At 39.3% G+C, this 24,268-nt stretch overlaps 1 protein-coding gene across 1 annotated transcript in view; it reads right to left on the bottom strand.

Annotated features, from left to right (window-relative positions):
* capn15 (calpain 15) overlaps positions 1-21,145 on the bottom strand; it is a 49,048-nt gene extending 27,903 nt beyond the window's left edge. The window contains exon 1 of the mRNA XM_020924224.2: positions 20,885-21,145. The gene's annotated coding sequence lies outside the window, so the exon portion shown is untranslated. The remainder of the gene's footprint in view (positions 1-20,884) is intronic.
* Between the last annotated feature and the right edge of the window lie 3,123 nt (positions 21,146-24,268).

Genomic DNA, 24,268 nt, shown 5'->3' with positions numbered 1-24,268 from the left:
CGGAAAGACTGGACTTTTTATTGTCTTTAAGTAGACAAAAGTTATTATGTTCAGATTTCCTCGTCTTTGCTACTTTACAGCAAACAGTTTCTTATTCATGGAGACTTGGGCTTAACAGCCAATTTCAAGAGATTTGTTAAACAATAAATTACTTTATAAAGTCACTTTTTTTGTTCTATATCAGTCTTTTGATCTGCCACAATAATGTAATAATGAATTTAAATGAAAATACCTCAAATTGAAGGCTTTTCTCAGCAATTTTTAGGTGAGATTAAAATGAGATTAATTAGATTAATTTATTACAGATCATAATTAATTAATCTCTAAATTTTTTTAATCGCATGACAGCACTAATTATTATATAAAAAAAAAACCCAAAAAAAACTGATTGCTAAGCAGTATAGGATAAGAGCAGTAGTATGAATAAATCCTTCGATACCAATCTCAAGGTAGGAATGCATTTCCAGTTCCATAACACAATTCATAAAATGATAATGGCTTTGTTTGCTGGTTATGTTGAGGAAAAAAGGAAAGGTGGTGGTCTGAAGTCTGAAGCAATATTGGTAGTAATATTGGCAGAGGAAACCATTAGACAGTAAAAAAAATAAAAAATCTCCCTCCTGGGGCAAAGAGGCCAGTGGATCTATACAATTGGGTCACATGACCAGCCTGCAAGATTCCACAGAAAACGCAAAATAAGGAGGCGGAAAGACTGACATTTAAAGAAAAAGCATGTCACTTGGGTCCCCTGGTTTGCCGTTGTGTGGGGACTTAAGGTTACGTCACTCTCACTTTGCTAATTTTCATAGCATGGCTCTCATAGAGTGCACAAAGAGAAGGCAGGAGACGAAAACAGTTGGCTTACAGTGGACCAGTGGTGTTGAATATGCCGTGTGCCTGTGGTGACATCAAATAGCCATATTGATTTGAAGCTGCATATTTGGCCTTGCGAGTGGGCGAGGCTCAGCAGGATATCTCTGGAGTGCAGGGATAACCTGGGGGACAGGCATGCTCTGCTGCATGAACAAGAACCATAAATGTCACTGTCATTCAAACTGCTCATGTGTGAACGCATGAGAGGTGGTGAAGAGGAGAGGCCGTGAAAGGCAAAAGCAAAGAAACTGCACTAATGATCATACAGTAAGCAACATTATTACTCTTTGGATTTTGATTCATTTTGAAAAAATGCAACACCCAGAAGGAAAAAAAGTTATTTTCAGCAAATGAGCAGTAAATATAATAATGTTTTGCACTTCTATAAACCAAAATCTTTTATCAGGGTACACTTTAATCAAATTACAATAGAGAATACATAATGCATTATATCATACTACAAATAAAATCTGATTTGTCCATTTCAATTACTTTCAATTATTTTCATGAAATTGTAAATTACAAAAATGCAGTAAAATAAGAACTAAATAATAAAGTAATCCACTTTATATTGTCTAAGCACTGACAGTGACACAAGTTGGAAAATCCAGGACTATTCAAACACACACAAAACACAGCACCACCATTAGAACACAACATAACTCCTATGTCACTTTTGCATAAGCAGTACTTTGAATATATTTACAATGTTATAATGCAGATACAAAGTCTTTCAGAGAGCATTTCTCCTCTGTAGTACTACTTTGCATCCTGGCCAACTCTTCTGCCCTTAGTTCAACTCCATTAAACCTTTTCAAATCAGGCGGATCCTACAGACCCAGGGGAGTCTTTTATAGACACTGTACTCTGGTCTGCAGCTCCTCTCCCTCAGGTGCAAAGAGAAGGACAACATGGAGAGATGCTAATGCTGCTCTTAGGATGCCTGGTGTGCAAGCGCGTGCCTCTGGGTGCACTGATGAATGAAATAGTGTACGTAGTGGCTTTATTTATCTGAAACTTTATTCCGGATGCGTTTTGAGGCTTTGTGGGTGTGCGGGCCAGTAAAAAGATGGAAGTCCTGCTGTTAGTCAGACGCTGTTAGAGCCACATCCATTTTCCGCTGCTAATGTTAGTGCTACAACATAAAGAAGCAGACCCCCACGAGAGAGGGAAACAGGGCTTTTCCAACAATAACAATAGTTCAGCTCCAAAAGCAGGATTTTTGTGAAGGATCACCAGCACTAAAACACTTTAACATATGATTACTGCCTAGCATAAAACATACAAGATTATACAAGGCTTCTTGGTAATAATTGTAATGGCCATCAGTGTTAAAAAATGTGGAATAAGAATAAGCAAAAAAAAAGAATTTACTTGTAGATTCAAAAGTTGAGTTTTATAGTGATTAAAGGGGTTAAAGACAGCCACTGATGGTAACACAATTTTGTGACAATTAAAGACTTTTCTGGTAGGTCATCTGCCACCTGCTCCTCCATGGAGTTACTGCTTACTAAACTGACTAAACTGTTCCATCTTGCATGGTTTACAGCTATCTTAATGCTAATGTAATACCTTAAAAACATTCTTACTGTGAGTGGGGACACTACTCCCCGGATCTGACCTGTCACCTGATGTCTCCATGAAGTTTATGTCATAATGTGGAACATTCTAGGCAAAGCAATGCAAATGTTTATCCAGAAAAGATGCACTACGCACCAAAAAAGTTGCAAGTTTTGCACAAGTACTTCTCACTTCTCTTATATGCTTCATTACAAACAAGGAGACTGTATTAAAATATATCTTCAAAAATACATGAATTCTAATTTCATGTGTAGTACTTCTCTTCTGACTGGCCTACTCTGGTGATACAAATACTGTTAGCACTCTCTTGGTGTCCCTGATCCACCCACTGTGCGCTCACATCACATCACATCAGCTGTATCTCCTCCTGTGCTCTCTAAACAGTCCAAAACCTAAAAAAACACAAACAGCAGTGACGACAACAACAAGAGTCAGCACCTCACGTCTGACGGCAGTGTCTTCCCCGCGGCCATTTCTACACAACTGTCAGGGCCCTTTCATCTGCCTCCGTCGAGCAAAGGGCCCGTGTCAGCCGAGCACACGCCTCGTCACTCTGATCGCTTTGGTTAGAGTACGAACACGACGAGCGGTAATTCATTATGCGCGAGTGAATGTCAACTCTTTTATTGTCACGGATGAGCCTCCAGAAGAGATATTAATATGTTTGTATTGTAAGCATCTTATTATTATATTATTATTTGTGGTTATTAAAGGTACACGATACTATGTATTAAAGCTTAGTGTCGACTGCTGTGGATGCACAATTTGTCATGTTGAAACAAAACTAGTTCATTTTAAACGGTTCGCAGTGGTCCAAAGTTAATCCTCACAAACACATTCCTAATATCCTAATGATTCAAATAGAGTTGTTTAGAATCACTTTTAAACTTATTTTGTTCAATTACATGGGCAAAACATTGGCTACAATCACAATACAGTAGATAAACCTACAACAAATTGTGGTATAGCAACAGTAAAGCTTCAAGTAACGTATTCAGTTTAAGTACCTCCTAATTCACTGCAATTTGACCAAATGCATGTCCCTAAATGAAAAATGTTTGAAGCAACGCGGCAACGCTAATGGAAACTTAACCTTGATAAGAGCAAATGAAAATGTGAAGTATATGGCGTAACTGTACTTTGGCATACTTTAGGTTCTTAAACCATTCAACTGTGTTCCTAAAGACATAATATCTTGCATAATGTTTAAGCAGTTTTGCTTTAGTCAGCATTTAAACCCCATCAAAGGTGAATGGAAATTGCACCATCTCACTAATTTAGCATACTTGTGGCTTTTAAAACCAGCCAGGTATTATGAGATTTATTTTTTCCAGGTGAACAACTTCAGTTTATACCACAAGACTGATTCTGGACAGTGGAAAAAAATAAACACATCAGTCCCATTTAAAAGGGCCTTTATTGCACAATTTTTTTTGTATGTGTAATGTTGTTTCCTCATTAAAACATTCCTGGATTTCTGTTTCATTCACACATGTTTAACACACAAACCCTGCATATTTAGGATCTTGTCTCAAACAGAAAACACTCTGTTTTACCTTGTAATATCAAGTGGAAATACAGAAGATGCTCTACTGTGTTTTTAAACTCATATCTTCACTGGAGTCATTTGGATGATCTAAACTCTGGAATTGGCAATCTCTGGTGAACTAAAGGTAAAAGGTAGCTGCATGTTAATTTGAAAACTGCCACTATATGACATCACAAGTTGGTACAGAACATTTTAAACTTGTTTGAGACTAAGACAGACTAATAATAAAGGACCTCGCAAACAAGTGTGAATGAAACAAAACAAAACTCCAGATTTTGCTGTTTTTGATACATTAACAACATTATAACATGGCTTGAAGTCTACAAGAATCCATTTTGTGTAATATAGGACCTTTAAGACTCTGGGCCAGTATGCTTCAGTTTGAGGGCCTACATATAAAGCCTTCGTCCTTGGCCCCCATGAGCTCCTTCGCTGTCGCAGACCTGGGCACACAGCCAGCAGCTTACAGTGCAGACAGACACAGACGGAGACAGCGGGGGAGACCAGGCTTTAGCTGTAGGAAATGCCGTCTCATCGTGCTGTCCGAAGCACACAAAGTACCTGTTCTTACTCTCAATTCATTTAGGTAAGAGCTCAATGGGCCCTGGACAATTGCGCGCTGCTCGGCTGACTGTAAGACAATCATCAAGACACTTCAGCGGACTATTCTAAGCTCTAAGACTCTCAGGGAAAATAGTGTAGTCATCATGGAGGGAGATAAGAGAATTAAGAGGCATGAGATGTCAGGTAGGAACTGTTCAGAATTTGCAGATGTGGTGTTGTAATTTTCATAGGAAAAAATACTTGTTAATGTAAGAAGAGAAGGAGCTGAACCCCAAAGCAGGCCTGGGTCAAATGATGACCATTATGTATTTGATATAAGGAAGGGTAACATGGACAAAGTGTACCATTAGTAAGTATACTTGATATACCTATGACTACTTAATAATGGCTTTTCATTATACTTATTTATACATCTTGTCTCTTGTCTTTAACAGTAGCAATTAACCACAATCTGAGTCCAAAACATCAGGGCTGAGCATAGGCCTGAGCAGTTAATCAAAATAAATTAATTAATCTGGGTTTTTAATAATCGCGATTTTGAAAAATGCTAAATTGTGTATTATTATGAAACAAGTTTACTCTTAACTTTCTTACTTGCAAAGCAGGTTAATTACCATATTTACGATATCTATACAAATATCTATACAAATAAAAGTTTACAATATCTTAATAATAACATAATGAAAATGTAAAGAGCTTCCCCTGTTTGAAACACCTGCACTCTCTGCTCTCACCTCAATTAAAATCGATTAGAATTTAAAATGTATTTTTTGGTCATATCGGCCAGCCTTACGTGCACGCACAATTCTATCACGACATTTCAAATTTCATACATAAATCACCATCTATCAGTACTAATCTGATATTTCACGTCCTTATATTTGATCAATACATTTCTGAACAACCACCAAACCACTCGTCCAATTTCACACATTTTATGGTAGTTTGTAATTTTGGCTATACGATGAAAGACCATTTAAAAACAATTACTAAGCACCCAGGCAGGGATCCATTCTATAGTCCATAATTACCAAGTCAGTCTTAAAAAACTGGGCATCAAAGTAATTATTCTGTGTTTAAAAAAAGGTAATAACTTCAGTGGAGGTAAAAGTACATTCCACAATGGCACTGCTGATTGTGTGTGCGAGCACAGTTTACAGTCTGGCCTCCCTCCACAAACCAAACTGTGCTGCAGGATGGAGAGAGCCCAGCCTGGCCAGCTTCTTGCTACTTCACCGCGAGACATTTGGCCTTTGTGTGACTGTCATTAGCACTGGCTTTCTAAAGCTGGCTCATATCCCAGAGCCCAATGTGAAAACATGCTACGCGCTTTCACCAACAGGGGCAGGGGAATTCAAAAACATCTCTACAATAAACAAGCTAAGTGCATTTTTATGGCTCCCACTGAGGCATATAGGAAATAGATATTTAAGAAGGAGGGCCTATCCCCATTCTGCTGTAGCTTTCAATTGTGTTAGTATTTGTTGAAATGACTCGGTTATGAAAGCCTGCAATAGCACTGAAGAAAATCGCAGTGCAAAGCTTAATTAGAGGAACATATGTCTATCACACTGTGCCTCTAATGAATAAAGAGTCCACATTTGTATGGGTCGAGACATAAAAGTTCGTCAGCACCTCGGAGAGCTGATGTAACAGATGGCCCGTCATTCACAGCACCGCCAGTGTCACAAAGGGTTTCCATGACACTTTATCTTACAACTAGCAATGCCTGGGCTTGCAAGCAGAAAGGGGTTTAGAAAGCACACTTGTCATACAATTTGCACTGCCAGCCAGACAAATGCTCTCTAAATGAAGCAGGCTACGTGTCCAGGAGCGGTGAGGGGAGTTTGAATATTGAACATGGCCAGCAGGAGTTGCAGGAGAGGTGGATGTGTGCCTTAGCAGGGGGCTCTCCTTCTGAATAATGTACAGGGCTCAAACGGAGGTGGATAAGGCCTAACACAAAACCTTGACGTCTCTTTGAGGAGGGGCTATAGGTGCAGCTCAAGGCCTGAGGAGACTAATCGAAGCAAACATGCTAACAAGACACATAGATAGATAGATACATATGAATGCTTAAAAATACAACTTATTGCTAAAGTATCAGTTATGCTTATTTATGCTTATGTGGATACTGTTCTTGTCATTTCACATTTCAGAAATTAAAATGGCTGTTTTTGGTGGTACTTGTTTTTAGATGAGCAAACAACGTGAATTAAGTTTCTTTCACGAATGGATGTTATCAGTTTTTAAGCAATAGTTCAATTAGCAACACGGCGATAGGGAGAGATGGTAGATATGAACGCAGGACTTTGTGGATGTTTTAATTAAGCTGGTTGAGAAAACTGGATTGCTTAATCAAATTTTAATTTTTATATTGTTTATAACATAAAAAAGCCTATTGTTTCTCAAGAGTTTGAGTGGTACAAGAAGAACTGTTCTCTCATCCACATCCTCCTATACTTACTGAGCCTAGAGTAGGAATGTGAGAAGTAACGAAAATCAGATATTAAACAGATACTAAAATTTGTATCCAAACTAGATCCTCTAGTAGCAAGAATTGATACAAAAAAGTCACATTCACAGGACAGAAGTGAATGAAAATTAACCAGAAATGACTAGCCTTAGATTGATCTTGAGCTGTACTAGCACAAGGAGAAGACCACACAATGAAGTATGAGTTACTATGGACCATACCTGGATGACTGATGGAGTACACAAAATCAAAATTGGTACTGAGTATCATGTCTATTCTTAGTATTGAAATCAAGCTGAAATTTTGCCACTAGCCTAGATTCCACTGTGCTAGCAGTGTATATTGTATAGGAGTCTATATTCTACTAGCAAACTGACAGCACCCTCTGAGTCCACCTCCAGTGTGCATAGTGAGGCCGGTCTGTCCTTGAGCTGATGCATCCTACTTTGTCTCGTACATTTTGCCTTTCCACCGCTGCAGGTAATTTACCCACAGAAACCCACAGTTTATCTGCCATCATGGTATAAAGAGGCTCACCTCCCCAGGGCTGTATGAACGTGTTGATAAATACTGTGTCTGGGGCTGGGGAGCCTGTGTGGGGCTGATAACTGGATGTAGACTCAGCTCGGACAGCTTCCAGATGTCCACCTAAATAAAGTGACGCATTTTATTTACACACCACAGAAAGGCTATAGACGTAAAAATGATGACTTATCAAACATTTAAAGTTACTTAAAGGTCCAATATCACACATAATTGACACTTGTTAGCTTTAAGCCATGTTATAATGTAGTTACCTCGAAAAAATTCCCAGAGTTGTGCTTTGTTTCATTCACACATTTTTGAGCAACTCTTTATTATTAGTCTAGATCTCCAAGGCTCCAAATGCTGTGTTCCACCTTTTGATGTCATGAATGGATAGTTTAAGTTAACAGCTACTTTATGCCTTTAATGCAGTAGAGATATGCAATTCCAGGGCTGAAATTATCCAAATGATTCGAGTGAAGGCATGGAGTTTAAAAAGCACAGCGGCACACTTCCTGTACTGCCACATGACATCACAAGGTATAGGAGAGTGTTTTCTGTTTGAGAGAAACTCAGCCTAAATATGCAGGATTTGCGTGTTAAACATGAATGTAAATGTGTGTGAATGAACCAAAACATAAGTCCAGGTATGTTTTTGATGAGGAAACAACATTATAAAATCACAAAATAGCATAATACGTGCCCTTTATATTCAGAGCATTTGAGGGACCTGTAATAAAACTGTGATAACGCTGAGCACAAATAAAAATATGTTTCTTCATGACTTTTCTTCCTCCACTCAAGCACTGACTGAAGCTGAAGCTGCCAGCTGAGAGGCAGAGAAGAAGTAATTCCAGTTCAATGGAGCACGGCTTGTTATTAAAGATGAGACTTATCAGAGGCGGTGGATCAGACGCCTGTGAAAATGGATAATGAAGGCTGAAACATTCCCGAACATCTGAGCACACTCTCCTGACTCCAACCATCAGCACTTCTGCAAATTCTTCACACACTCCACAGAGCGTCCACAATGCATCGGCGAGCCACTTAAGGCAAGAATGTGGCTGCTCGGCTTACGTTTTACAGCTAAAAAACATGTGTTTATCACTTCATTGTGGGTTAGTGGTGGTTTGCCAAGTCAAAGAAACCTTTTAATTGAAACTGAAGGTAGTAGACTCAACAGAAACTGAAGAGAAAAGATGATGAGTCAGATTATGGTTGAGTGAGGTGTGAGAATAAAGTATGCCAAAAATACTAACTTGGCCTACTTAACGTTGAGGAACAGAGGAGGGCAAAATGCTTTATAAAAAAAAAAAAAAAAAAAAAAAGGAATAACAATTTCTTGAAGCCAGATCACGAATTTGATTACATTATGATTCATATTAACTTCTAAAATGTAATACTTGATTACAATTGGTTAAACTCACCTGTCACTCACTGTATTGCTATGGAAGACAAATTATATCTATAGGGAAGAAGAGTTTTCGTTTGAGCAAAGAGCTACATTCAGGAGAAAATATGAACTTAGTAGGGCTGTAGTTGACATAACAAATTCTTGGTCAACTAAAGACAAGTCCTGCCGACCCATTAGTTGACTAAAATGGGTCTGTGGCAAAAACTCTCAAAACTATGAGGTATGTTTCTGGTATGTATCTGACTAAACTGCACTCACTACAACTGCAGGGGAATTCATGCAAAAACAACCATTTATGCAGAAAAAAAAGGAACTAGGAAACAAGTATTTATATAAAGACAGATTAAACTATTGAGTTTAATCTGCCTTTTAACATATAAATACCGAAAATACCAAATCTCCAGCTAACTCACTGACTAACTTCTCCTTTCTGCTGTTGTCCCATATAAATCCTTATATAAGCCACCTAATACATATTTTGGTCGACTAAGACTCCACTGACCGATTAATCCACTAAGCAATCAAATAAAGACAGAATTTTGATTTGACCAAAATAGCCCATCATCACAAGAATGACATCCCAATTGGATTTTAATCACGCCAAGCTTTATTAAGGCTCCCACTGATTTTGTTTATTATCTGAGAGAACAATCAGATTTCTTTAGCGAGACTACCATTTAAACAGGCCATTCATGAAGACCGAGACAAAACAAATCATGTTTTTAAACTCAAACCACAAAAGACAAAGAGCCCTTTGAACCTCTGTCCTCAGGCCTAAACACTGCTTTGGTACAGCTCAGTGAGTCTGCAGGGAATGGTTTTAAAAAGTCCACTAAATGCTCTTCTCTTGTGAGGATGCACTTGCGGCGATGTCCCTCAGAAACAATGGCGACGTTGTGTGAATGTACAAGAGCCTCTCAGTTTGTCTATGGTCCACAACACTTCTGTACAGCTGCAGTTTTTATGCCAGCACAATCTCAGCATCGTAGCCCCATGACCTAGAATTGTGACCAAAAATGCCCTCAAAATAACATGAGCAAGGGCACAAAATGAAGAAATGCAAAAATGAACAATAATGCCTGACCTCTGCAGTGCCCTTGGTAAAAAATTCACAGGCTGAAACCATTTTTTTGACGGGTGAATGTGTCAGCGGAAAAGACGGCTTCAGACATTTGAATCTTTAAACAGGGGAAACTGTCAGCGTGAGTGGGTGGATCGCTCCGGCCAGAGAGACAGAGTAAAACCTGCAGGATGCTCCACAAACTGTACTGGAGTGATAACATAGGTGCTGCAAAGGGGCATGGGATGAGGGCACAGGACTGCTGACACCAGGAAAGCTGTGAGGGCAAACCTACTTCCTGTTAAACCATGCTGTATATTTAACCTGCAGAAAATGGGCATTCGTAGTAGCGCTGCATGAGTTTGGAGATGTATCTAAAGGCAATTTATCTGACAAGCATTGCGATTTGATATGTGTTTTATGTTTAGATGGTAGGACCCTGTTCAAAGGTCACATTTTAAAGCTACTTGCAACCATGTCGTGTACTGGGCCAAAAGTCCTCTAATTTGACAGATAAAAGTTTAACCAAAAATGTGTTCGTGTAAATTGTGCTCAACTTTTGTATAGAAATTTTTTTAGCATTATATCATCAATATGGAACTCTAAAACAGAAGTCTCCACTTTCTGTAATTTTCAACATATTTCTCAACTTTTCTTCATAAACTGCTTCTTCACTGGTATATAACGGGTCTCACCAACGGATGTAGAAATTAGAGAACTGTCAAAATTTTCATACACACTTCAACATTTGAGAGAAGACTGAATCTGAAACTAATACAAGAATCAAATCCATTTCAGAAGTGTCTGTAGAGGTCTGAACTACAGGGTTAGCAGTTTTTTAGATAAGAAGACAAGATCGCTTTTTGCTTGAACAAGAATATGGTACTTAAATAAATGTATTCTATGTGATTGCCTAGTTGGGACCATTCATATTTTGATTTCATTGTGATTAATTTTGCAGCTCTTATTCATAATGGTGAATAGAGGTAATATTTGAGGATTGAACAACTTTTGACAAGTAATGTGATTGGATTTGTGATTTATGTTTTAATTGTAGTAGGATTAAGTCAACAGCAGTGTTCACAACATGCTGATATGATCATTCAAATTGAGATTTCGATTAGATTTTTCATTTTTCTGCCCCCCAAAAATTATTCATAAAGCAAACTTATAAATGAGAGTTCGGAGACATCCAATCATTATCTTCATCTAGTAAAGACTTGTTTGACGGTTGAGATTTATAGTAGGCTATTATTGCAGTGCATATATTACTGTGCTACAATACAGTCAAATGAATGCAACAATGTAAACAGGATGACACATACATTTTCCCACATCTATAAATGCTTCAACCCTGTTTTTAGAACCGTTTTAAATGAATATTTCAGACATATGGTTGATCCAAACCTAATTATGGATTAAGAAGTGTTTTTGCCCGAGACACAATTTGCACACCCTTTATTTCTCTGTGTGACAGCCAGGTTAGCATGTGTGGTCTTATCCAAGGCCCCACTGAATTAGGTTAGCGAACATATGCTACAGATTTCCATGGCAACAGGAGTGGGAGAATGTGGAATCATGTCAGAGAGGAGCCAACAGCCTGTGTTTTTTCAAATATCAATGCAGTGGCTTCAAAGATGTCCACGTTGTGACAGGCAGCCGTACGCCAGCGCTATTTGGGTGTTCAGAGAGTGTCCTGACGCGGCCCTGTCCTCTCCAGTGGGCACTGAACATGGTGAAATCATTCAGACATTAGCACAGAGCCAGTGATCAGGCCGCTCCAATCCAACTGGACCAGTTTTAATCCAATTAAAGGGAGACCGGCCAGTGGAAGCGCCATCATCCATCATAGTGGAACAGGAGGAAGCAGTGGAAACAGTGGGGTCCCTCTGGGGAGTACACGCTCAGTTTAAGCCCCGCTCTTCAAGTGCAGCCAATACTGTCGAGCCGGAGATCAGATAGAGCTGTATGGGACCAATGCTTTTGGTGTATTAAAATGATAGGCCATCCAAATTCTGATTATATAAGCTCAGAAAAACGGCCAGACAGGTAGGTCATTGAATTTGACTGGAACTGAGGATCTCCATAACGGTGTCTGGGTATTTGTTGCTCTCAGTACCATCTCCTACCCGGCACCTGAAACTTGCCACACACCACAGGATAATTTGCATGATTTAGAACCCCATTTGCTTCCCCCTAATTTTGGGGAAGCGTGATCTAAATTTGTGTCTTTGTATGCTTTTTAAAATCTGCTGCTCTCTTGGTGTGTGGTGTAAGTGCGACCATCACAAAACATCACCACTAATGCACCAGCCAAGGGCAGCCACCAGTCAGGAGCAGACAGAGTGACGGACAGGGAGGCGCAAGAGATAAACTCAGGCAATAGTGAAAAATAATAGGGGATTTTATTACTGACCACTTGTAAAGTTGTAAAGTTATACTGCAGCATCTCATCCATATTATCCATTAGAATGTGTCCTTTGAATAATAGCAACCGGTCCACAAAAGGATATTAGTCCAGTTTGAAGCAAGAGTCGTTCCTCAACACACACAACACAAACAACACTATTTTTTATGTAGTTTATTGCCAAACTTCAGCACAATGAAAGCATTTATCTGAACTACAGCACCATGTTTCACAAATAATAACACAGTTTTGACATCTAAACTCAAAGTGTAATACCCGGGTCTTTTGAACACTTTAGAGTCTCAAAGTGAGTGTTTTTATTCTAAACAGGAAACAGCTGACAGAGGTGCGCTAGCTTTGTTAGCTTGGTTTTTTCATCTTGTGGTGCAAGGTCTCTTCGCTGCAGTCTTTGTGCTTAGAGATTTAAATTGTCATACTATTCTCTTCATGTCTGTGGCCTGTGTTTTGTGATGCACATTTAAAAATGGTACAATACTGAAAAATCCTGTGTGGTGTGTTTAAAAGATAATAATCATAAGATATAAGGCTATGCAAATCATCCCATTTTAACTGATGGAGATCAGTTCATTTCTAACTGTCATATACTTGGCTCTTTTTAATCGAGAGGTCCACAGCCAATCCTCTGTCAGCAAAAACATGTGGTTTGGAGAAGAGTTCAAAGTTTGAAGCATATCTTTGTGTTAAATAATCGTTAAAAGTCTGCGCTGCTTATGTTGAGGAAATTAAAATTAGAAGAGATATTATTAGAAGATTAGAATAGAATCAAAAATTGAGATAATCAATCATTTTGTTCCTCATGTTGTATAAACATTTTTGGCATATTGCCGAGCCCTAAGAGAAACCATGGTTGTCCAAAATTGTTTTCATTCAAAAGCAATTTTCATCAATGCATGGAAAGCATTGTTGCACTGGCTTTCATGTCTACTATAGGTGGGTTAAAACAATAAATGTATATGGCACAGTCTTCGTGTTATTCGAAGATTTGCTGCTTCGTCACAGTGGTCTACAGCTTGCCAAACCCTATAAAGTTTAGCTGTGTGTTTGTGTGGAGAAAGGAGTAGCAGCAGATAAGAGGCCATGCTCTGAGTTCTAATGTACCGCATATTGAAAGCTTTAGCATCACCGGACGGATCAGTGGAGCTGGGTAAAAGGCAGTCTAATGCCTATATGTTTATGGGCATGGGTTTAGAGGCTCAGCTGATGGGTGTGGGGTCAGTTAAGGGGGAGGGGCTTGTTGCTACAGTGATGAACATAGTGTATGGACAAAACAGAGAAGCTGCTAAATAAAACCAGGTAGGCCTAGATGGTGTGACACTGAAAGTAGAAGCCCTGGTGGAGCAGAGGTCAAATAGACAGCATTTTCCACAACTTACAGGTTATGTATGTTGAGATAAATATACAGGAGTGGGAAGAATGTCTAATAACAGTATTAAGTTAGAAACATTTCAGTACTTTTACTTTTACTTAATTACAAAAAGTAAAAATATCAAATATCTATAAATTCAGATACATTTGGTTGATGGGAGTCTTTCTTGGCCAAAGTTTGTATTAGTCAACTAATCATTTGTTTAGGTAATGAGGTATAAGATAATTACTGACTGAGATAGTTAGCTGAAGATTTGTTTTTTTTTGGTATTTATTAATGTAAAAATTAAAAACATGCTCACAAGTTTGAATCCATCTTTATATTGTTTCCTAGTACATTTTTCTGCATAAATGTTTTAGCATTAACTCCTGTGCAGTTGTGGTCTTGTGAGTGCAGTTTTGGGTCCGCCAGTGATGGGCAATAGTACGCTTTTGCTATGGCCCCTTTTTAGATGACCAATTGATCAGTTGACCATTACGTTCACTAGTGAACTGCAGCCCTAGAATTTAGTTATAATTTCCAAATTATAACTAGAAACGTTACTATAAAAATCATCAACATCAACAAAACTGGATTAAGGAGGGGAAACCATAATATCATGGAGTTAAAAGTTCTTTAAAGGCACAATATTTTGTTGTTTGATAACTGGGCTATTTTAATTATTGATTGAGCAATGACCAATTGATAATTATTACTGGAGCTTTACTTACAAATGTACTGTTCAAAAAGCAATGTAGAGTTCTAGTATATTCATTGATTTCCCAACACTGCACCAGCTTTCCCCCTTCAGACATCACCGGAGCTATGGCCTCGTTTTCTCACCTTGTTGAAGGGGCCAAGGATAGGGAGTGTACAGGGAGTACATTCCAGAAACTCAAGGTAAATTATTCATTTTATATATATATATATATATATATATATATATATATATATATATATATATATATATATATATATATATATACATATATATGAATGAATGATTTTATTTATATATATTTTAACAAATCAAACAGTGGACATTGCCATCAATTCAGCAGTATACTGTAATGCTTCTGTGCTTGTATCCACATAGATTTAACGACTGGGCAGATCTATAGTTGACAAATACCACGAGCTAACATCCATGACACTCTTAACTGTTAAACATAGAGCAACAGCAATGAACTACTGACAGTGGAGGGCAGGAATCAAGAAAGATGAAAGGCTGAGGGGAGACTGCTGCTGAATTAATGATGACATCTATTGTGGGGAAATGTGATCAGGCTCTCTGAAAATCAATAACTAACAACCGGACCACACTGCTCTGAGTGACTCAGCAACTCCTCCAATACACTCCGGGCGGCCCATCGCCGGCAAGAGACGTGACCCGAAAAGCAGAGGGAACTACAGGAAACATGTCCCCGTGAGGAAAGCGACAAGTCACTCAGTATCAGCAATGGTGGATTCATACTTTTAAATGCAGCTGATGGCCTCTCCAATGTGTTGACAGTAATTCAGAAAACAGTGACTGGAACAATGGATTACTGCAGCACATGCTTTCTTCCCAAGCACTAACTGAATTGATATTTTTCATCCCGTCGATACTAAGAAACACTGTTTATTTGAATGGCACTAATAGTAGGCTCTGCTTGACACAAACCTGGATGAATTATAGCAGCTGTTGGCTCCATAAAAGCCCAGGCGCATTGGAAAAGTAAAATATAGATCCAGCAGGTATGAAGTAGTTCTTGTTATTATCAGTAGTGCTTTTCAACCAAAGAAGCAGTTTTTCAGCAACAAAACAATAACAAAGCATTTTGAAATTACTATTCAGCAGTTATGGCAATAGGCTTACAGGGGTCAGGTCACTCTAGCTGTCCGAACAATTCATGGAGCACTGCCTAAATAGTCCAAGCACAGATGTACAGTTTGTGCTCAGGGAAACGCAAAGGGGTGGGATTTAAAGGGACAAATCCGGCTTAGGTTCATTTTGGGTGCATCATAGCAATACATGAAAATACAGGCTTTGATAAGATAAGCCCTCAGAGTATCAGTAGATTGGGGACAATGCTGGGAGGAGAGTTGTTGTTCAAACAGAATTCAAGAGTAATGTTTGAAAGAAACAAGCAGTAAGCGGAAGTGTTTGTAAGACTCCGCTCAATACAACAAGTATTTAACTAGAATGCTAATGGAGAATTTAAGTTAGTATCCATGTGATTATTAGGGTTAGTGTTAAATAAGGATTAATTATTATCTGCACATAGGTCTGTTGGTCTGTAGCTTATGTTAAATGTGGTAATGTAACACAGGAACAACTGAGAGCAAATTTGAACATAAATTGCTATAAATCATGTTTCAGAAACGGATTACGTTACCTGAAGGTCCTATATTACACAAAATCGATGCCATGTTAGAATGGCATCATCAAAACCTTCCTGGAGTTATATTTTGCTTCACCCACACATATTTGAGTAATTAGCATTATTAGTCTGTCTACATCTCTAAAGATCAAAATGCTCTGTTCCACCTTGTGATGTCATATGAAGGACTAGTTTTCAAGTTAACAGCTTCATTTCAGTAGAGACGGGATGATTTCAGCCCTGGAACTGCCAAATGATTCTACTGAAGGTGTATAGCACTGACATAGTGGATCGCTTCTTTTATTACCACATGACATCACAAGGTGGAACAGAGTGTTTTCTATTTGAGAGAAGAACTCAGTCTAAATATGCAGTCTTTTAAGTGTTAAACATGCGTGAATTATACAAATCAAAACTCTAGGTATGGTTTTTGATGAGGAAACAACATTATGACATAGATCAGAAAAGCACGTTATATTATATGGACCCTTTAAATAACCCAGTTCATAACAAAGTCATGTAGCAGTGCAAATAGCATTCCCAAGCTAGATCACTTAATGCATTATTAACAGCATTACTAACCACTCTCATAAAGCCGCACTTTGGTTGTCTCTTGTGCAGATAAATATGTATATGTGATGAATAAAACTAGTCAGAAAGGGATTTCCTAGGATGGCATAACTCAAATAGGTGTTGATAGATGCTTTGAGCGAGTTGTGATGTTGTGTGCTTACATATAATGGTGCTTTTAACTGCCCTGTGGACCTCCTGCCATTTACAGTTAAGTCTAAATGCTACTATAAACAGTAACACAACACCTCCGCTCGCCACTGTAGAAGTCAATGTTGCGGGCGCACTCAAGTGAAAGATGACTTGACTCGCGGTTGGATGGTCTGGCTGGCCTCTTACCTGCGCTCGCGATGGGGCAGTGGGGGCTGCTGCTGCCGTGTGATGAAGGTGGTGCCCCAGACCGGACTGCTGTGGCTGTTCCGGAGCCAGCCCATAGGAGGCGACGACGGGTACTGCGTGGTGCTGAAGCCATGGTCCGACTCTGTTTCTCCGGTGAGAGATGAGGCGGAGCTCCCCATCACCACGGCAATAGGAGTTTCACCATGCACTTACAAGGGGAAATGAGAGTCCTTTTTCCCTTAGTGTGCAACTTTCAGTAGAACGTTAACATCCTGCTCAATCCTGCTTCAAATTGGGTTTTATTTAATTTCCTTGAACACCAAAATGTGTATCACTACGCAAAAAAGTTCAGACTGTTCAAGCAAGTACTGGCTCTCAGAATCCAACCCCAACAGCTGGTTTTAGAGGGGTGAAAATGCCAAATTCTCACACTTGTGCGTCTCCCCTCTTGTACAGTCTTTTGTAGCCCCACTCATAATTCCGCCTGCGTTCCTTCTGACAAATCTCCTAGGTCTGTACAGCCTCATGCCGGACTCCTCTCCCCTTTCCAAGCGTTCAGCAGAATCCAGTGAAAAGGTGTTCTGAAAATCTGCATCTCTACTGCAAAAAAAACAACAATCCACCACAGTCAACAAAAAGTCATCACTGTTCCTTGTCGATAGCTCAAATATTTGGGTGGATCTTGTTGTTCCAGCGCATGAGATCACAGTAGTAGTATCCTCCAGTGCATTTCTTGGGAAGGGTGTTGGCAAAACTACAACTATGCTAATATTGAAAGTCTCATCTTTCAGTCGAACAGCTGCTGAGGAGGTTATGGACTAAAACATCCCAGCTGCATTTTCTCCCACAGGATATAACGTTATGTTTGGATCTTTTGAAAGAGAAAGGAATGATTTAAAGTCGAAAGAATTAGCACACAATATGCCAAAACAGGAAAGCTGGAGCAATGCTTGGAAAATATCTCCAAGAAGAATGTTACCTTTACAAGTAGTGGTGCTCTGACAGTGCAAGGACAAGCGGATGACTCCACGTTATGCTGTCTGAGAGGTTCATTTCTAACTAAGCCAGTCTTGCTCATCAACTTGCACTTTTGATTTACGTTGGTCCCGCGGGCTTGCCAATACACGTCTGCGCAAGCAAAGGAGCTGAAGGACACCAACTGATTCCAGTGGGTTTTCCAAACACCAGAGAAGCGCAAATGCGTGCCTTCTCGTCTGCAATGTCAACCAATAAGTCACGTGGCCTCCAGTCTTTGTAGCAACATGAAAAATAACCCGTGTCAACGCATGTGGGCTATGAATTAATTGTAGCCCATACGACGGTGGTCTGGGTCCGTCTCCACGCACCGTTAAGAGGCCACGGTGAACGGGAGAAACGCTGCTGCCAAATGCGTAAAATAGCCACAACAGACGCACACTTGACCTCACATTTTAGCGTTATATTGCCGTATGTAACCGGGTCCGTTACTGCTAGCGTTCACCTTATATCTCCATGGCAAGGCTCGTTGTCTTGCGTAAAGACATCCGTGCTCCGGTCCCGTTGCCGCCTCGATGATGAATTCACATGGAAAATAAAAGTTAGTCTTCCAAATGTCCTTTTGATACCCTGTTTAACATTCTTCCGTTGAATATTTTATGAACGGGTTTAAATCTGTCCTCCCCGGGAGCTTGGGCGCAGTGAACGAGGATGCAATCTCCTCCTCACCGGATTACTGGAGTGTCAGCAAGACGCATGCGCACTGGCGTCGGAGGAAAGGCTGCGTTCAAGAGATTTAAATAAACCTCAATAGAGCCAAAGCTAAAGGTCTCGCTCATTATTGTGAATAACGCCTGGGCAGGGCAGTGCATACTAATGGATGTTACAAATAGACTAGTACAAGACTTTAACAAACTCGAGTTGGATACGTTTACAATAACTTCCCTGAACTGACTACTTAAAATGTATTATTTACAGAAAAAATTACAAACTGTGGAATAATAACTGCTTAAGTGGTAGTAAAGGGTTAACTTTATGACACTGGTGGCTGCAACACTCATCACTGCTCAACTGTCCATGCACATTACTGAGATAAGCCTTCAAACTTCCCCTCTCCCTCTTCTTCCACCTCATATCACTCTTCTGCTCCAACACACGCCCTGTATCTTTGCACTGACTGTTTTCCAGCAAAAATCTGCTTTAAAGACCCGGGCTGAGTCACACAAGCAACTTCTGAGTGCATCTGATGTTACATAAAGCAGCCAGTTAAAACACATTGAAAAGTAAACTCACCAATCTGCATCAATGCGTCCACAGTCATAAGTATAAGGGTGTGTTCCTGTACAGCTCTATGACTGCTTCCTTCACTGAGGCAAAACCAGTTTGCTTACAAAACGTGACTTGTGTGAAATTCCACCGAAGTGTAAAACTGAAATATGACAATTCTTTAGAACTGTATAAAGTAATTATTCGGCTTGTTTGATTTATTTATTTAACAAGTCATCACGCCCTACTTATAGAGATGGATATGTGCTGATTCAAGGTTAAAAAATGGTTTTGGCTTTAAGACATATTAAACCAGGGCAGTCCTGAATAGCGTTTCGATGAGAAGGCTTTTGCCTGATTCAGTTACTGGAATACAGTGATACTATGACGTTATAATTGAGCTTTAAATGTGGCTCAAAGGTTTTCTCAGGCCAATTACAAGGTATTACATTTGTTTCCGCTTGATGTTAGATAAGATAATAGTTTATTATTAGATCTGAAACTTTGCTATGAAACGTCTCCATCACATGAACACAACACAGAAACACACATAGGTGACGGGACATTTTTTACAGAACACAAAAGACCAGCAATTTAGTAAATTCACAAATATAACATTATGAATACAAATTAATTATGTTATATTTGATCAACCAATTAGAAATCAGAAAAGAAACATATTATGCCAAGTTCATGCTTTAATAAATAAATGGATTTGTGTGAGAAAATCTCACTAATTTTTACCTGTATTTTTGGTGCGTGATATAAAAACAAAAATGTTTTTTATCAGGCCAAACTTGGACCAAAACAAACATGCTACAGCTTTTGAAGTTTGCCATAGTTTGGATATGCTACTGTAAAAGCATATAGAACAGTTAACTAGTGTAAACCAGTGCACTACAGTCTTTTGTTAAGAGGCTGCACCTGTCCAACCACCTGTCCCTCTTCCAGGCAGGGCTGAAGACAGCTGCTGTAATAGTCAGTGCTTGGGAGAGGGATCAGTTACAGCACTATTCTCCAGGGACTCCAATGGGGGCAGAGAGGAAAGAAGGATGCGAGTTGATTTCACGGTACATTGTAAGTTGTCATTAGTAAGATAACAGATAATGTCATCACAAGGCAATTGGACACACTTAAAGCATGACATGACCGTATAGAAGCTCATAGGGTTATTTTGTTTAGGCCTTTAAGGTACAAAGTCTCATGAAGTTTCAGTCTGCTCTGCCTGCTCATCAGATGTGCTTGTCTCTATACAACCCTTTCACCTTTATGTTCCATAAAGTACATTATAGGTACATTATAGCCTACTGTCATTAACCACACTGAAAAACCACGCAGAAGACACACTGTCACATAACAGCTCTAACTGTGGAAAACTGTAAGCCCGTGCGCCCCGAAGGCTGGCACGTAATCTATCTGGGGAGCCAACTTTCATTGAGAAAACGAAATGAAGGGGACACAGCGGTATCTTGTAAACAAAGACATTATTGATGCCTATTACAAACGACCAACAAGAAGGGTTATGTCTAAGCACTTTAGTACCAAAAAAGCCTTACCTGCGGTTCAGTAAACGTGTTTTATTCCTGGTTTCCAGCCGATGAGTGTTAACTTTTTACAGCCATCGATGAGGTAAGTTGTTTCCCGGGTTGTGTGTTTGAGGCTCCGTAGCATTTCCAGCCGTCAGACTCAGGCTTTCTGCGATGGTCCCATGTCTGACAGGACAATGACAAAGGCGAATATTCAGTTTCTTTTCAGGTATGACCGAGAATGCTGTTACCGCGTACGTTTACCTCAAACAGCCCAGGAAGGAAGGGGAATCTCCAAGGAGCAAACAGACAGCGTCCGTACGCCACCTGCGTAAGGAAAGCGGGTTTGGTTAACGTACGTAAATCTTACTGCGCAAACTCTGTTCAAGAATTGTAAGTCAAAAAACTCAATTTCCCATGAACATTGCCTTATGAAACACGGATATCCGGGTACACAAGAAGTCACTATCTGACACAACAAGCAAATAAACCATCTGAACCATGAATAATACTTTTTATTTTTTACATTGAAGTAACCCTTCAATCAACACCCAATTATTTATTTGTATTTTAATTTTTTACTACAATTCGATGGCAATCAATTTGTGACGTGTTGCTGCCATCTAGTGGCACTATAGGTCAAATGATAAGATCAGACGTGTGGGAAAATCTGAAGTTCACAAGCATTTCTCTTCAGAATATAGTATGTCTAACCCAGTAGATTACATTTATTAACAGTTGGCTCGAATTCTATGTACCTATATATAGGCCATTTAGCCAATATTCAAAAATAGTTTTATGTCTGTTCGAATTGTCAAATTATGCCTACATGTTGTTGTACAAAAACATACTTGCCTGCACAAAATGCAAAAATAAACAGTTGGCAATCCGATAATACCATAATATCCTTTACATCAAATTTAGTTACAGGTCCTTTATGCGTTTACCACTGATTATGACATGAAAAAGTTTCGCTATGACACAAAAAAACACATGTAAAAAAATGCAATTCCACGAGGACTAAGAATGTTAAACACTCGCAGCGTGGGTCAGAGCTTTATCATAATCATAATACTGGTGTCACTTAGTTCTTTGAACCTTGACTTCAAAGGCTGTGGTCACTCTCTCCTGTGGGCCTCCCTCTGTATCAGAGTGAGGCCCAAGACAGTGCCTCTATAAAACGCTAGTTTTTGTCTTTAATTCAGTTCTGGCATATTATTGAAAATCTAATGCATACTCAAATCATAACACTGTATAGTAACTGGTAATAACACATGACAAATGTAAAATTAAGTGACTGAAAATGTGTGCGTAAAAAGCTGACTTCACGTGTAACTCCATAAATCTTTTATAAAAACTACAGGCTGTCACCTTGATGTTCTATCATAGAGCAGACACACGCAGTAAATCTTTGGGATTATAGTGATTTAGGAGAGGCGGGGCCAAGCATCCTTTGATACAAGCAGCCAGAGGAGTAGAGAATGAATCTGGGCGGAGAAACTTTGTGCCGGACCCTTCGTCCTCCGTGTTTTTGTGCTCCAACGCATGTGGACACAACATTATGTTACGAATCCCGTAACCAACTGACGCTTTCCCGCTTTGTGCGCAGAGTGGAGGGCGGTGGATTACCAGAATAACAACAAGGACACAAAAAGGATACGAAAAAGTTACCCAAATGGAGGTATGTCAACGAATGGTTACTTGTTGTCTTTGCGAAGTTACTGTGCACTTGTTCTGACATCAAACGTTACATTAAAAGACCAGTTAATGGAAAAGGGTAGGCCTATCGGAAAAGTAGCGTAACCAAACTATGGGTTAACTTTGGGTGCGCGTTTAGTTTTCAAAGACCAGGGTCGGTACGTACACACTGTTGTCATGACAATGCTAAGGAAACCCAGCGCGAGGCACGTTGGTCACACAAAAGACACCAGCTCACTTTGTGGTTTTCGTCCCACAATTTTTTTCTTTGAGTAGAAAAAAAGGTTAAAACTTCTACTATAACCCCTAAACCCAGTGACCCAGGTCCTAACATAGAGTATGGTACAACTGTTGTGCCATCCTTGTTCTTTGAAGCCATTTTGGTCAGTGCAGAAAAAGTTTCAGAGATAGTCTTAATCTGGTCAGTGATTTTATAAACTTCTAGGAAGGCATTTATAATACTGTCTTAAGAGTGCCCATATAAAAATTAGGACTCTAACTTGACAATGAATACTAATACTGAGTTCCTAAAGGTGCGTGTAACTTTTCTGTGTAGAGTCCACTACCTGCTTGTCAAATGGAGATGTTAATTCTTTGCTTGGAATGGTCCACAGTGATCTTAACCCTATCTATCCTGTTGTCATTGTCTAATATACCTTGAAAAAATGCATTCTAACTGTGAAAAGGGTACCATCTCCACAGATCTGACTTGGCCTGGTGGCGTCCCCTGCTTGTCTCAATGGAAATGGTTACACTTTATGCCATACTGTGAATCTTTGAACGCAAAGCAATACAACACCATCAAGGAGAAAAGAAACTGGCATACCCTCCACCAGAAAAGTTATATAGTTCAACTTTAAGTAGAAGTAAAGATGATCAACTAAGCAGTTCAATACAGTTGCAAGTACACAATTGATCTAGAAGTCCTAAATTTACTGAAAATACAACAATATTCCTACTACTGTTGTTAACCTCTACTTGGGAATCTTCCTGTACTACTCATTCATGACTATATTACTGCCCTACTATCGCAAAATTCCAACTGCATGTTATTTCTACTTTAGACTACTACAATTTACTGCCATGATGAAACATGTCATATTCTTATTACCCACTTGGCACACTTGTTGAATTATTTTTACCCCTTGAGAAAAAAAAAGTGCCCTAAAAGCAAAACGGAGATGAGATGGTGCATCTCTAGAGGCATTCCAATAAAATTCATGAATTCATACATTCATAACATGGCTTGAAAATGTATAGATGCACTGCCCTTTTATGACTCCCAACCCACATTAAAGGGCCCATATTACTCTATATTCTGATCTATGTTGTGAAGTTGTTTCCTCTTCACAAACATACCTGGAGTTGTGTTTTGTTTCATTCACACATGTTTAACACACAAATCTTCTCCCAAACAGAAAACACTCTTCACTTTCTGATGTCATGTGGTAATACAGGACGTGCTCTACGGTTTTTAAACTCCATACACCTTCACTAGAACCATCTGGATAATTTCAGCCTTGGAATTGCCAGTCTCTACTGACCTAAAGGTAAAATCTAGCTGTTAATTTGAAGACTGAAGACTACCACTTCATGACATCAGAAGGTGGAAAAGAGCATTTTGAGCTTTGGAGATATAGATAGACTCATAAACCAGGATTACTCAAGCATGTGTGAATGAAGCAAAACTCCAGACAAACTCCAGGAATGTTTTTG

The sequence above is a fragment of the Boleophthalmus pectinirostris genome, unplaced genomic scaffold, assembly GCF_026225935.1.
Source record: "Boleophthalmus pectinirostris isolate CB_2022bp ecotype Guang Dong unplaced genomic scaffold, ASM2622593v1 HiC_scaffold_14, whole genome shotgun sequence".
Taxonomy (NCBI): domain Eukaryota; kingdom Metazoa; phylum Chordata; class Actinopteri; order Gobiiformes; family Gobiidae; genus Boleophthalmus; species Boleophthalmus pectinirostris.
The sequence above is the reverse complement of the archived record's forward strand: the minus strand, read 5'-3'. Positions and strand labels throughout refer to the sequence as shown.